The 14,779-nt window shown below is 31.9% G+C and overlaps 1 protein-coding gene and 1 long non-coding RNA gene across 2 annotated transcripts in view; one reads left to right on the top strand and one right to left on the bottom strand.

The window, feature by feature from the left end:
- LOC147063380 (uncharacterized) overlaps nt 1–14,779 on the bottom strand; it is a 174,896-nt gene that overhangs the window by 117,041 nt on the left and 43,076 nt on the right. The gene's annotated exons all lie outside the window — the stretch shown is intronic.
- LOC147063381 (uncharacterized) lies at nt 429–3,237 on the top strand. The gene is made up of 2 exons (XR_015072150.1): nt 429–583; nt 2,885–3,237. It is a non-coding gene; the product is annotated as an uncharacterized LOC147063381 (long non-coding RNA).

Here is a 14,779-nt window from a genome sequence, read left to right on the forward strand (position 1 = left end):
AAGGAATATTTCATGATTATGAATATTTTAGAGGCGCAGGAGTTGGCGATGGATCGAGGGAAGTGGCGCAAGCTTGTCCTTGCCCTATGCCCCAACGCTGGATCGTGACAGGGTGAAAGAAAAAGAAGAAGTCTGGATAATGGTGTTATAATAGCAATCGATTAGTAAAACAACCTATATAGTGTAATATACTTTTTAATATTATTTTGAATTATTATCTATATTTGTATAATATAATATTACCTTTCAAAAAATGTCAATACAATGAAAAGAACATGAAGTACCTATGAAAAACTCACATTGTACTTAGGTATGCTATCAAAAAATAAATATCCTCTCAGATTGAAAAACAGTGGTATGTTTCAAACTACATAGGAATTAATAGTATATAAGATCGCTGCGTTGAAATATTTTTTCATATTCTCCGAGTAGGTTGGCGTAAATATTTTTTTTGGCTCTATCAGAATGAAATTTGTTTTTGTCTTTGCCTTAATCACTGTCTCGGCAGCAGTTTGCAATGCCTCCGCTAATCCGACTCGTAGGAAAACAACGACTTTGGCACCTATGATTCCAACGACATGTCGTAAGTAAAATACATTTTATTTGCATTTGACTAACATGATAGTAAATATAGTCAACTGTATTTCTAATTTTTGTACAATAGTTTGAATTTGTGTAAACGTAAAAAGCCCTTCTCTTTTTTATGAATGTGTGGTAATAAAAAATTACCATAGCCGGTTTTGGCAAAATTCATGAATTCAAGAATAATAACCTAACCTAACATAAACTAACCCAACCTAACAAATAATACAGTATATCGGCTTTCAAAATTTATTCCCCATAACCGACTTGTACCAAATAAAAATTTTGTACGTTGTCATTTTTTAGTATAGGTACCTAGTTATTTTACAAGTGCGTTTATCGTAGATGATTTCATTTTCAATTTTTTCATGCTTATATCAAAATTAAATCAATGTTATCAAAATAAATGGCAGTGAACTTATGTGCATCCAATCATCGCCTCCGATTCTAGGTACATTTTATAATTTTTACCGGCTGAAATATTTGTTTGCGATAATTACATTGCAGGTACATGCATTGTTTGCAACTGCCCATAGAAACGTTTTGATTTTATCACAATTATTATTGTGCATTTGTTTTAGCCAGTGCTCGAAATGGACCGGAGCGCCAAAAAACTATCGAGCGCTCCGGTTCGTAAACTGTTCCATTTTGAGCGCTAGTTTTAGTTCAGTTAACGAAATACAAGTCAATAAAAATATCTTTTTTCTTTCCTATAGTCAGCGTTTGAAGTAACGTTGTGGCTGACGCGGGTACTAAGCCCGTGTAAACAAACCAACACTGCCGCGTTCTACCCAAATTTACTTCTTGGTCGACCAGTCGATTGCAATCCACCTGTTGGGTATATCTGTTATTAAATAATGTTATATTTTAGGACCAATCCTAAATCCAGGCAGACCGTAAATCTCATGAAATTTAAATGAGGCATTCCGGACCTACTTTATGTCGTCTATCATAGATTATAATATGTATTGATTTCATGAATAAGTAAGTATATAGGAGAGTTAGTAGTCCGCATAGTAACGCTTTATTAACTATATAGGCCGGATATGGCAAGCCTATGTATATATTTTACAAATAAAAGTACGTGTACCTACTTAAATAATATAATATCATAAAAATAATGACGATATAGCCATGCGTATTTTTTTCGGTTTTTCATATAATGTTTACCAATCGATGCGCAAACGGAAACGTCAAAATTCATGCATAAATGACAAATCGCATTGTATAATAAACAGCCGGCAAATCCTTTTCAAGAATAATCATTATGCTTAGTGTAAATATACAATTGCATAGGTCGGTCCTTAGGATTGAACAATTAAAAATAGAAATATTCAATCGACAAACCTCATGAAATTAATTATCGGCAGTCATTCAACATATAATAACTGCTACCTCATACATAATCTCTAAAAATGAAAAACCGTTCAGTGATGGAGAATATAATATGAAATAAGAGTGGTTTAAATAATGCTTCCACGATCTCTTTGAGAATTTTGAAAACAAGTAACAAAATATTGAAAGAATAAAAGATATGCCTTTGACTAGAAAATTCGTTACCTAACTTTGTAAAGTTTTTAACTGACATTTTGGCCTAAAATGACTTTTTGGTGTAAAAAGGTTCCATTGGCCATATTCTATAATATACGTTCATTTCAGAGTTATCTATTGTCAAATATGGGAATTAGCAGTATTCTGGAGTTAAATCTACATTCTTTTTATATGCAAAATATGACCATTCCAAATTTCAAACGCTCATAGCTCAAAACATGGTCAACTGCAATTAGAACCTTTTCAAAGTAAGGTAACGAATTGTAAACATTAAGCTATTTTAATAGAATTCTTAAAAACCATTTTTGAAGAAAAATTTAAAAACCTTTTTTTTTCGCCATGAAAAACAGCTGGCATGTTAAGCTCAGTCAAGACAGTCGAAAAATATTATTTGGAAAATTTTGACACGCGTACGTGAAAGCTGCTAACCCTGATATAGGCCAACACCAATTTTGAAATCGTTATATAAATACTATGTATTAAAATAAATAATCTTCGGCTAGTACTAAATATCTTGTATCGTCTGATACACTCTCAAGGCAGTGCCACATTAGCTGTAAAGCCTGGTTTGGTATACGACTAAAAATACATGCCCGTACTGTATTATTATAATATGGCTATTAATCTATTCGCATGAGCTTATTATAGTCGGTATCGGTCATGTTCTCGGGTTAGTTAGTTTGCACTTTGCAATCCACAATAAGTGTAAATAAACAATATGATTTAATTAAATGCGACATTCTTTTTACAGCTCCATGCGTACCTTGCGTACCTACTATAGCTCCATGCATGCTGGCGACGTGTGTTCCGTTATGTGGCCAAAGACAATTGAGTGGAACTTGCAATGGTAATCTATGTATATGTGGATAATGAATAAAATGTCAAAAAAATCCCTTTGCCTTTAGGTGTTTTATAATAAAGTCTCAACAATAAAACATAACATCAAGAGATTGCGATTATACCTACATGGGTGACATTACTTTCCGGCATAATATCATTAATGTAATTTCGACATACCTACCTATATATATATATATATTGTTATATTAGCATGCTGTGTTGCAAAATTACTTTTTTTTTAATAATAAATCAATTATAAAAATATTTATTGTTTTAATCCAATGTTGATGGTCCGCAAAACATTTTTTGATTTTTTTGTGGTCCGCGGATGTAAAAAGGTTAAGAAACATTGGTGCAAATGCCATGTTTTTTAAACGATATCTTTAGGTTCGATTGTTGAACCTTTAGTAAATAAATTGCTGTACAGTAAAAGGTTTTTAACACAATTTGTGAAATTTGTATATTATGAAACGAGTCAAAATACATTAAGTACGAGTATATCATTCTGATTATAAAAATGTTATGTCAAAAGTTTGTAACTATAGTTATAAAGTGTTCTTTGTGTAATAAGCGCTATTTTTAAATATATTCTGCCATCCCTGGAAGAAATAAATTACTAGTTTAATTGTAGTTTATAGCTTGATGTATAACCGTATTATCAACGGACTACAACGATTCAAATATTTTCTTCATGGCTCCAATAGGAATGCACACAATTGAGTAAAATATCTTCTATGAAATGTTGATAAAGTATACTTACACGTATAGTTCCAATATAATGTGGGTCATTTAAAATACTGATGTAATATAGGAAATGATGTACCATAATATATTTAAAAAACCTGAATTCAAACAGGTGTACGTGAAGTCTGGTTTTATAGAAGATGTCGAACTTTAAAATACCAATAACTCCATAACATGCAAACACACATTATTGTTGTCAGTGTAATAGCCATCTATTAGTATAGAATTTTAATTGTCGTATTATAATATTGATCACATAAACATGAAAATTGACGAATAAGCACATTATTATGTTACAAATTTATAAAGTAAGTATAATAAAAATATTAACGTATTTTCCGAAATTCCCCGTGTGGTATTTTTATGGTTCTACTCACTAAAAATTTTTTTGTTTTGTTTTGATATTATCATATAGAATATAACTATAAGGTTAAAAGGAATATAGCCCAGATCCCTCAAATTACTTGGTCCTTAGCCTTCTAAACACGTGAAATGTTCTGAGATTTTTTCTCGGTATACGTGCGTCTAAAAACATAGTATAAGTCGTAATAAACATAAAAAGTATTATCAATTATTATTTACTCGCAGAACCAGCTGCCCACTAGACTTAGCAGGTCGGCTGGCGTCCTAATCTAATAGAGTCTAGGATTTTAACAAAATCATAAAAAATCTAATCAACATGAAACCCATTGACTTGGTACGCTAGTTATTTCATATAGTAGATATTTGGATAGTCATAATTTTTTCATTAGAATGGATTTTAATTGACAGGATGGTCTTATTTCTCATATATTTAGATTATTGCAGTACAAATAATAAGTTTTGTTTATTCAATGGAGGAAGATCACGTTAGATTCAAAAAATGAATATTTCTCGTAAATGGTCTTTTAAAATAATTATCACTATGTAGGGGTGGGTTCATATGCCTTGCTTCGGAGCAAAAATTCTATTGTATTTTAAATTCCAACAATACGCTTAATTAAAATTTTCCGGGTTTTGCTGATTTGTAAGTCGTTACTGCCAATGTAAATTTGGGGTCATATGTGTATTCATTTAGCTATTCGGGATTTCGGCCTTTAGGATGTCGTTCAATACCATCACAGGCTGCTGGGTCTAGTTCTAGTAGAATATGTGGTAATCACCTATTGCTACCACTGACATTTTAATACAATCTATTTGTAGGTAGGTACCTATATAAATCTTTCGTATAATTCCAATATAACGTGAATTAATCTTCCACGTGTTCCATTTAGGTAAAAGAAGAAGGTTAGCCGTGTAAAATAAAAGGTAAATAAATTAAACAATGTATTTCTTTATTGCCTATAACAAAAGCAACTGCTTACAGCTATAAAATAATATTAAAAAATCGGTGTGTGCACTTTATGTACGCGCATTAGAAGTTATAATTCAACAAAACAAAAAATACAGATTGATAGAAATAAATATATCTACATTTATATCAACTTTTCAAAAATAATATTAATTAGGCTCATTCAGTAAAAAAAATAATATATTTTTTGAATTATTTACCAACTCAACATTCATAAAATTTATTTATTTATTGATTTATAATTGTACTCATAAATAATACTTACATAAATATAGTCTCAAATCTTGATACACAATCTTTTCAATGAAAAATAAATATACACTCCAATATAAATAAACTTTTATGAATATAAATTAACAGCGTAGAATGTGAGTCTAAAGAAATTTGTTTATAAACATGTATATTTATTATGACACAATATTTTTTATATTTATATTTACAACACGTGCTCTTTACTTGGTTGTTTTGAACGACTAACTAAATGACACAATGCGCATGCACATGTACCCTTGAGACCGAAATGAATATAATCATAATAATAAATTATGTGTTACATCGGTGAGCGAAACTTCGTCATAAGCTAAAAATACACTCTGATCTGTTTTCCCCAACTTGCTAAAATAAGTAAAACTTAAAAAAAATCTTTTCAATGTTTTCAGATACATATTCATTAATGAATACAGCTGAAATTGTAAATTATCAAAAAAATGTCTCAAATTGCAATTTTCGTATTTTTCGGCTAGGTGCCTCTGCTAGAATTTTACACACTACAATTAATTACGCACCAAACTGGAAGTTATTATTATTGCGTTTGAAAAATACTTTAATAATTTCTCAACTTATTCCCAGTTGTGAAATTCGCAGTTATTATATTATACAGTAAAATTGTCACTATTGCAGTCCCATCTCGTGGCGCAAAGGTAGTGCGTCCGGCTGATAACCGAAAAATCGGTGGTTCGAATCCACTCGAGTGCGTTATTTTTTCGTGGGAAAAATAAATTACGTGTTACATCGGCGCGCGCAACTTCGTCACACGCTAAAAATACACCCTGATCTGTTTTTCTCTGATAACTTCAAAAATCAAATTTGAACTAAAAGTTAGTCCTCGATCATATAATTATTATCGTAATCAAGGTTACCAGGTTTGTGACGTTCATACTGAAACAAATCGTTGCTATAGGATTGGTTTCCCGAATATCCGTTTTTGTCGAAACCGACCTCTTAATGCAGATTTTTTTTTTTGAATCTAATTGGACGAGAACCATCCCTTTCTTTAAATAACTATGTAATGGTAATGAATACATCATTCATATGCTGTAAAAATAACAATTTAAATATCTCCATGTATTTAAATATAGGATTATGAAATTTTTTTTCGTCTCCTGAACATTTGGTCTATTCGGGAAACCAATCTACAGCGACGAAATGTTGATAAAGCAATTATTCATATTACCGGCAGGAATACAGGAGGCCTTCATTTAGCAGTAGATTGATTCAGGCTCGTGGTGATTATGGCATTAAAAATAGATAGATATATGATATCACCGGTATTTATAAATATAACAATCCATGAGACAGAAAAGAGTAGAATTAATTTGAGGAAGCCTGATGATGATAATGACGTTTAAAAAGATAGGGTATAAATAATAATAACACCGATTTTGATAAATAATATAGCATTTCATATGACCAAGCGGAGTAAAATTAGGTGAGAATAACTTTCATCCAGCAGTAGATTGATCCTGGTTGATGATGATGACGATGAGATGAATAGGTAATCAGCAATTTTGATAAATATATAAATTCATACGATTGACAGAAATACAACCAACATAGATAGGCTTTCATCCAGCAGTGAATTGATTCAGGCTGTGTGATGATAATGAAATTATAAATAGATGTAAGTCATATTATAATATCACCGATTTACATAAATATGGCAATGCACAGTGGCGCACCCAGGGGGTAGGCCAAGGGGCCCTGGCACCCCCCAAACATGAAAATTATCAGAATGATTTTAAACATTGTAATTTAAAGCCAATAAACTATATCTTGGGGCCTAAAAACACGGCAAAAAATGATTTGTAATTCTCCAGCACCCCTTTTAGAAAAATTTCTTAGATTTTAATTTCTAACACAACACTAATCTCAGGCTTTTTAAAAACCCAATCCTTAATGGAACTGTCAAAAAATTCTCGGTGTTTACCCGAATTCCGGAGTGGTGTAGGTCATGGCTGGGGAGGGCTGACAGGCCTCTAGCCTGGGGGCCGGGGCTGTGGGGGGCCCAGCGTGTAGGGTCGACCAGATAAGTGAGATAAACACACACCATAAATTAGCTTTAATAGTAAAAAAGTCACCTGCGGCGCCATTATACTTCACGATCATGAACATTTTCAATTACTTATATAATTGTGCAATATATTTTTTGACTATTATGTGCCGATACTCGACAGCTTCATTATTAAAGTAGATGTATTAAAAATCGCCAATAATTCACTGTATAAGTACCCTTAATTTGAACTAAAACACAATTTGAAAAACGTTAATGTAGTGTTTCACACTGCTTTTAATCTTAGCGGTAGGTAGGGAGGCCGCCAATCCTAGTCTGAGGGTCCGTTTCAGGATGTGGGGACCATGGTGTAGGTAATAGACAAAAGACCGATAAACGAGAAGAAGAAAAAGAGCCTATGAGACTAATTTACATTCTCTTCCTTGGGCCCCCCCAATATTAAATCCTGGGTGCGCCACTGGCAATGCATGTGACAGAAAGGAGTGGATTCAGGTTGAGGACGATAAAAATAGGTAGACATTATATTATAATATCACAAATTTTGATAAATATAGCAATTTGTAAAACCAATAGGAGTATAATCAGGTTGCGGAGCTCGTAGTGGATTGATATGAATATATAGATGATACCTCCACGTTTCTACGTGAATGGAGGACCCCTTTAGGGTAAAGTACGAGCAAAGCTATGGATTTCACATTCATGGTTCTTATAGTCCGCCAAGCCAAAGTCCTTTTATCGCCGCTCTATGAATAAGATGCTTTGTATTAATTAACAAAACGAAACAAAATATAATGAGTACATATTTAAAGGACACCTAAAGAAATAATTTTTGTTTTTAAAACGATACCGTAACGCGAAAGGGTAAGTTAGGTAGGTATAACATTTCGACGGCGCGGGAATTTAAATTTAAATTTTTACAAAATTTTGAACCATACTTATGTAAACCTTGGGTCGTTATTAAGGCAAGAGAAAGCAGGTTATTTTTAAAGAATATACCCGGGGAAGCTCAGGTAAATAAAACGCCAGGTGTAACCAAGGGGTGCAAAACTTTACAAGTGAATTGTTTTATTATGTTGCCCCCGTGGGAGGTATTTTTTTATTTACATTTGGTTTTGATATACTTTGCAACTAACTAATAATTTAATGATTATTATAGATTACATTATTTCAGTGAATTTTCGTTGTTGATTACCGATGTTAATTTTTATAACTTCCAATTGAAGCCGACGGCCCTTCTGTATTGATTATAGTAATGATAACTATTATTGTAGGTATTTCAAAATTAGTAACACTGTTGGTGAAAAGTTAAATTAAATTTGTGTACCTATGTCGACAAGTATCTCGAATTATGTATCGCGGAATTTCCTTGCGAAAGTGTTCTTCTGATAAATATTTTTAAATGTAATATGTATTATTTTATTTTTTTGTTTGTAATCCTATTCGTATGCGTTCCTATACCATTCATCCGATTGCAATGAAATTTTGATCAAGTATTGTGCTCACGCCCGCCAAGGTTTCTGAATTGAGGCAACCATTTCTTCTTCTTTTTCATCTATTCTATCTTCTTCTATTCGTATGCGTTCTAATACCATTAATCTGATTGCGATAAAATTTTTGTAAGTTGTTGTGCGCACACCTGCAAAGGTTTCTAAATTAGTATTATATAAAATACAAAGTTCGTTTAATCCAATTTTGGTTTGTTAGTGCATATTAATAACATTAATAACGTTTGCGTATTTTGGATTCGATTTTAATTTAGTGTTCTTTTGTTTGACCTTTACTCCTATTAAAATTATTTTCATATTGATATATTGTATTACACAGATATTTTAATATTAAAAAAATAATTACCTCTAATTATTTTTTAAATATCTAAGATAAATATAACCACGAAGCGACCCTGTGCGAAGCCGGGTACTTCAGCTAGTTTATTATAAAAATAGAGCATGACTGTAAAGTAATACTATTTTTAATATACTTATTTGCATATTTTTAATAACAAAATATTACATATTAAGTGATAGTAAAAAAAAGAAAGAAAATGTGAAGCTAAAAACCATTTTACCCCGCTGTATGTACAAAATGGCATACCACATAAGTAATTGTCAAAAATAGAAAAAAGTATTATTTCAAATAAAAATGAATATGTTTTACGAAGAACAAACTTTGCAGAAAAATAATTTTGCTTTTTTTAAATCTAAACCAGCACAATAAACATGTGCACATTTTCGACATTTCATGCATCTTAAACAAATTTCTCCAGGTATAGGTCTTGTGTAGGTATTTGTATCTCAGTGCCCTCCACAATAAGTAAGACATTCTCATTTTGTGAGGCTTAAACAAACATATTTTTGAAAATGCTCCAGCCATATAACGAATACTGGGCCGGTCATCTATACCCAAGACAATGACATACTATGCCGTTTTACCCTCCACAGTGTATGTCATTTTACCCCACAACCAGCGGATTTTGGAAATTCATTAAAAATTACAGTTTATAATTCAGTAAATGTAATAAATTTACATCAAACATGAACACTAATAACAACTACGTAAGCTGCATTATATGTACATATACGACAAGCTGCAAAAACATTCGTATGGTTTAAAAATCTTTATTTAAAGAATATTTAAAGGACGTATGGATTTTTCCTGAGCAAGTTGCATCATGTTCGACCGCACCATTTCGGCAGTAGAGCAAAAGTTCATTTTTCTCCACTATGCCATTTTGTACACCTTTCCCGTATGTTCAATAATTAGAATGTTACATTCTTAAAATCTTGTGAATTATTCGTTAAATAAAAAATATAGTTTAAAACTATTAGCAAGTTCAAATAAGTTACAATAAAAAATCGTGGAGTGATCCGTGACGTCGGTTAGTAATTATTAAAGTAATACCTACTTTGATTAACAATGCAACAGCCGATCGCTACTAGTAACTTAATTTGGAAAGCGCTTCAATGAGTATTAAGAGCTATTGGTTAAAATGTGTCTCAATTAAGTATGACGCCTATATCATAGTGGTATATGTGAATGGGCGCGAAACCCGAGAGATGCAGGTTCGATTCCTGCTGGGATTTTTTTCTATTGGTTATAAAATATTTACTCAGAAGTGGGAAATCTGTTATTTGTTTGCAAACTTTTACAAAATTAGCAGAGCTCAGATGTAGGACTATATAGCCAACCCAGCTATATTTTTTCGTCTCCTGGTTAGTCACAGGCATAGATATATTATCAGTATAATTATGGTTTTCTCCATGATTTGGTTTCCGTTACTTGAGTTTTAACTCAAATAAGCACATCTTTCAATTAACCGGTGGCGCAATTAAGCGTTATTGTCTGTATTGAAATAATTAATAGATGCAATTAGTAGTTATATGACTGTTTAATTATCTGATAAAAACAAATTTCAATAAGAAAATATTGTCACAGCGTGTACTCAGAAGGTAGCATTTATTGAGACGTTTGATCTCTGTGAACCTCTAGTGCAGGGGAGGGCAAACTGCGGCCCGCGGGCCGCATGTGGCCCACCGGGTATTTTTTCGCGGCCCGCCATCGATAATTGTACTTGTGATTACGAATAACTTTTTTATAGTTTTTTAAAAAATATTGATAATAGATTATAATTTGAAGAATTTGTTGTTTCGTAAATGTATTATCTCAGTACGTATTCCTTGCGTCTCGTCTCACACTATGTAACCACGATTTTCTACGTTGAACATCGATTTCAATAGATATTGATAGTGTACCGACAGAGCTACAACTTGAGATTATTAATCTGCAGTGTGACACTGATCTAAGAGAATTGCATCGTCGTGAAGAAATCTTCAAATTTTACAATGCCCTTAATTCAGACAAATTCAACAAACTTAAAGAGTAGGTATGCAAGAAAAATGTTCGTTATTTTTGGATCAACCTATATATGTGAACAAACATTTTCGATCATGAACCTCAATAAAAATTCTTTACGATCAAATATCTCCGATGCCCATTTACTAGCAGTTTTGAGAATATCAACTACATTCATTCTTCTCATTATTTTTTTTGTAATGTTTATTTTTCGTGATAATAAATAGTGTTTATCTAAAAATGGTATTTTACTTGCGGCCCGCCGCTCATTTTGAAATCTTGAATTTGGCCCTCCATCCAAAAAGTTTGCCCGCCCCTGCTCTAGTGAGACCTATATATAATATAAATACAGAAATACATATTTCTAAATTATTATTTACTTATACCTTTTTATATATATATAAACCAAATTAGTTGCTAAATAGTAACTAGTCTAACGGAGATTAGATTGGTATTCTGATAAATTGCATATGACAATTTCTTACGACGGTTACTGTCAGTGTTGTCGGTTATAATTTTATATTACCTATTATGCATTTACATTAAAGCCCACAACATTTTCGCTGGCATTTAAAACAAGATTTATATGTCTCATAGTACGATAAGTCAAAAATTTCAAGATTTGAGATAATAATATGTTAACCATTATATATGTATATCGCTCCTCTTCAGTTCCACAAAAAAACTCGAAAAAATAACCAGTTGTCCTCATAGAGCCGATGTTTTTATCACTTTTCTACAAGTCAGCTTAGGTGAGTCAAAACTTTAATAAGCCATTACTCAAAACTACTCAGTCTTAGTTTTAGCACTATACTATGGAACTGAGCCATCGATATGTTACCAGCTGAATTTATTAATTGTATTTTGCGCAATTTACAAACAATGCTTATCCACCTCACCCCTACATATACTATGATATGATGCAGTCAGATTTTGAGGCTAACTAAAATAAACTTCAGTTAATTTATCAATTTATTTAGTTTGTAAAACGATTATTAATTATTACGTTTTAAGCTGATTAAAAAAAGATTTCAGTTTCAAAATCTTCTACACAATATGACCTATCCTCCGATGTCCTATCCAATGTAGCGTTGTGTGATAAAATTTCAGAAAATTCCATTACGAAGTTACCCGATTTTAAAAGAAATAATTGAAAATAAATATAAAAGATAACTTTGATATTAATTTTTGTTTTAGAAGTGCTGTGTAAAAAATGGTGGTTTCTAGGAACTGTAATAACTTGTTTCATCGCAATCTGTTTATGATGACTTATAAGTTGCGTTGAAACGAGTTTTTACAGTTCCTAAATCCACTATTTTTCACAAAGCACTTCTAAAACAAAAATAATGTCAAAATTGTCTTTTATATTTTTTTTCAAATACGTCGTTTAAATTCGGGTAACTTCCCACTGGATTTTTTTAAAGTTAAACTTTACAGTTATACTGTGACTAATTTATATAGTTTAATTTAATAAGTTTAATTTTTAAAATGCAGTTATTGCCGAAAGATTTTAATGAATTACAAAATCATAACCTTGACACCAGTACCTACTAGAACTGGTAAGTAATTGGCTATCAAATTGCTTATATTACCGTGTCACCTTAAGCCATAACTATAACCGTTTATTACCATATTATAAAAAGTGTTCATCCAATAATTGTGTACGAGTGCTCCATTCAAATCACGGTATTTAGATATGCTCGCATATTTAGATTAAGTACTCCTTGTACAGAAACAGTGGAGTATTTTTCTCTACGGTCACTTTTTGACAACTTTGGTGTCTATGGAGCTACATAATGTGTCAAACAAAAACGATGCACGAGTCAATTTTTGCATTTTGTCGCTAGTAATAAATATTTTATAATGTTATTATTTCTTACATTATAAGTTGATTTATCATTATGGCCAGATAATCCGAATGCTGAATAAATGTTATTGAATATTATAATTATTACAATATATAGGAAATATCTTAAGAATTACATGACTACTATTAACTTAACATGGAAGGTACCTAAACAAATAAAAAGCAAATGCTTATCATGATAGTATACCCATTTAATATGTATAAAGTAATCACACATGACTTGAAATATTAAATTCATATGTATATTAGTTAGGTTTTCATTAAGGAGGTTCGTTATACCAGCAAAGGTACCTAGCAAAAAAATACGAAGCTGGCAATTTGAGACATTTTTTTGATAATTTACAATTTCAACTGTATTAATTAGTACATTGTAGGTAAGTTAATGTAATTTGGCAGTAATTTGATTTAATAAAGAAATTTAACACTTTAAAATAAAGTTTTATTTTTTTTAACGAATGCCATAAAGATTATAATGTTAAAAATATATGAATAGACGAAATATTGATAAATTTATTTGTTTAAACGTAATATTAAACTTATTAATGTATCATCAATGGCTAGATAATTTAGCAATATGATATGTAATTTGGCAATAGGGGGTTAGGTATTTTGGCACTATGATCAAGTATACAAGTATTTAAAATATAATTTAGTTTATAAGTACTATTCACCATTATCCGAATTCATGGGTTCACTGCATATATCACAAATGAAAATATCTTCTTCTGTGGACTCGTCTTGGCAGCGTACATGGTAATGAACACTGCATCCATGACGCACTATTTTCCTTTCTGGCATCGTCAGAATATCTTTTACGGCAAAAGCCGCACAACCAGTCATTATCATTTATGATTGCAGAAAGTTGCTTTTGAAGTCCTGACGGGCCAGTTGCTTGGTTATCTGGAACATGTGAACTTAGGCCCACTATTTCTGGTAGTAGAATAAGACGCTTAGAAGATGAATCCTCTTTTTATTTGACGAGTTGCAGATTTTGGAGCGTTTGGTATTCTGAGTAGGTTTCCAAAATCTTCAGCTTGATCTAAACTATGCGAAGCTTTAAGAGAACTAAGTATTGTTCTTTCTGTAAGTTGTGAAGGAAACAAGGCTTCAAAAGACACAGCGTCATCATTGAATGGACATGCACCAGCTTTTCTGAATGCATTCATAATATTTGATGTAGAAGCTCTTCATAAATGCAGGATTAACGAGTTCATAAATATTATATCTGTATATTTATGTACAAAATTTCCATGAACCCAAATCATACGTTCCGTATGCCGTTTGGCGTAATATCACCGTATACGGTTTTGGTGGATAAACGTGGTCTAAATTGTGAGGGTTTCAAAACTATTAAAAAACGTCCTATTATAAGATACACTATACTGTCTTATTCTCGTATACACATTTAGTGTCCTCACAACTCCATCAACATTATAAAGCTCCACAATAGATTTATGGTTTATGTATGCAAGCACAGATGGATTATTAGCGTCTTAAGCGTTGGACCATAACGCCGTGGGTCCCATGTTTGAAACCTAGGTCTGGCAAGTACACATATTGTTTTTCAATGTGTGTGTGAGTCAGGGTATGGACCTAAAAGATTGAGCGAGTGGCTGACATCCATTTCTCGTAAAAACAAAATCTGTTAACACAAACCTCTACTCTGTGGAGGTCCATATGATCCTATTAGGATCGGACATGGTCGGATATAATGAAAACCTTTCCC

The sequence above is a fragment of the Rhyacophila brunnea genome, unplaced genomic scaffold (assembly GCF_057557595.1).
Source record: "Rhyacophila brunnea isolate RB1 unplaced genomic scaffold, BYU_Rbru_1.0 scaffold_9, whole genome shotgun sequence".
In the NCBI taxonomy this organism is placed as follows: domain Eukaryota; kingdom Metazoa; phylum Arthropoda; class Insecta; order Trichoptera; family Rhyacophilidae; genus Rhyacophila; species Rhyacophila brunnea.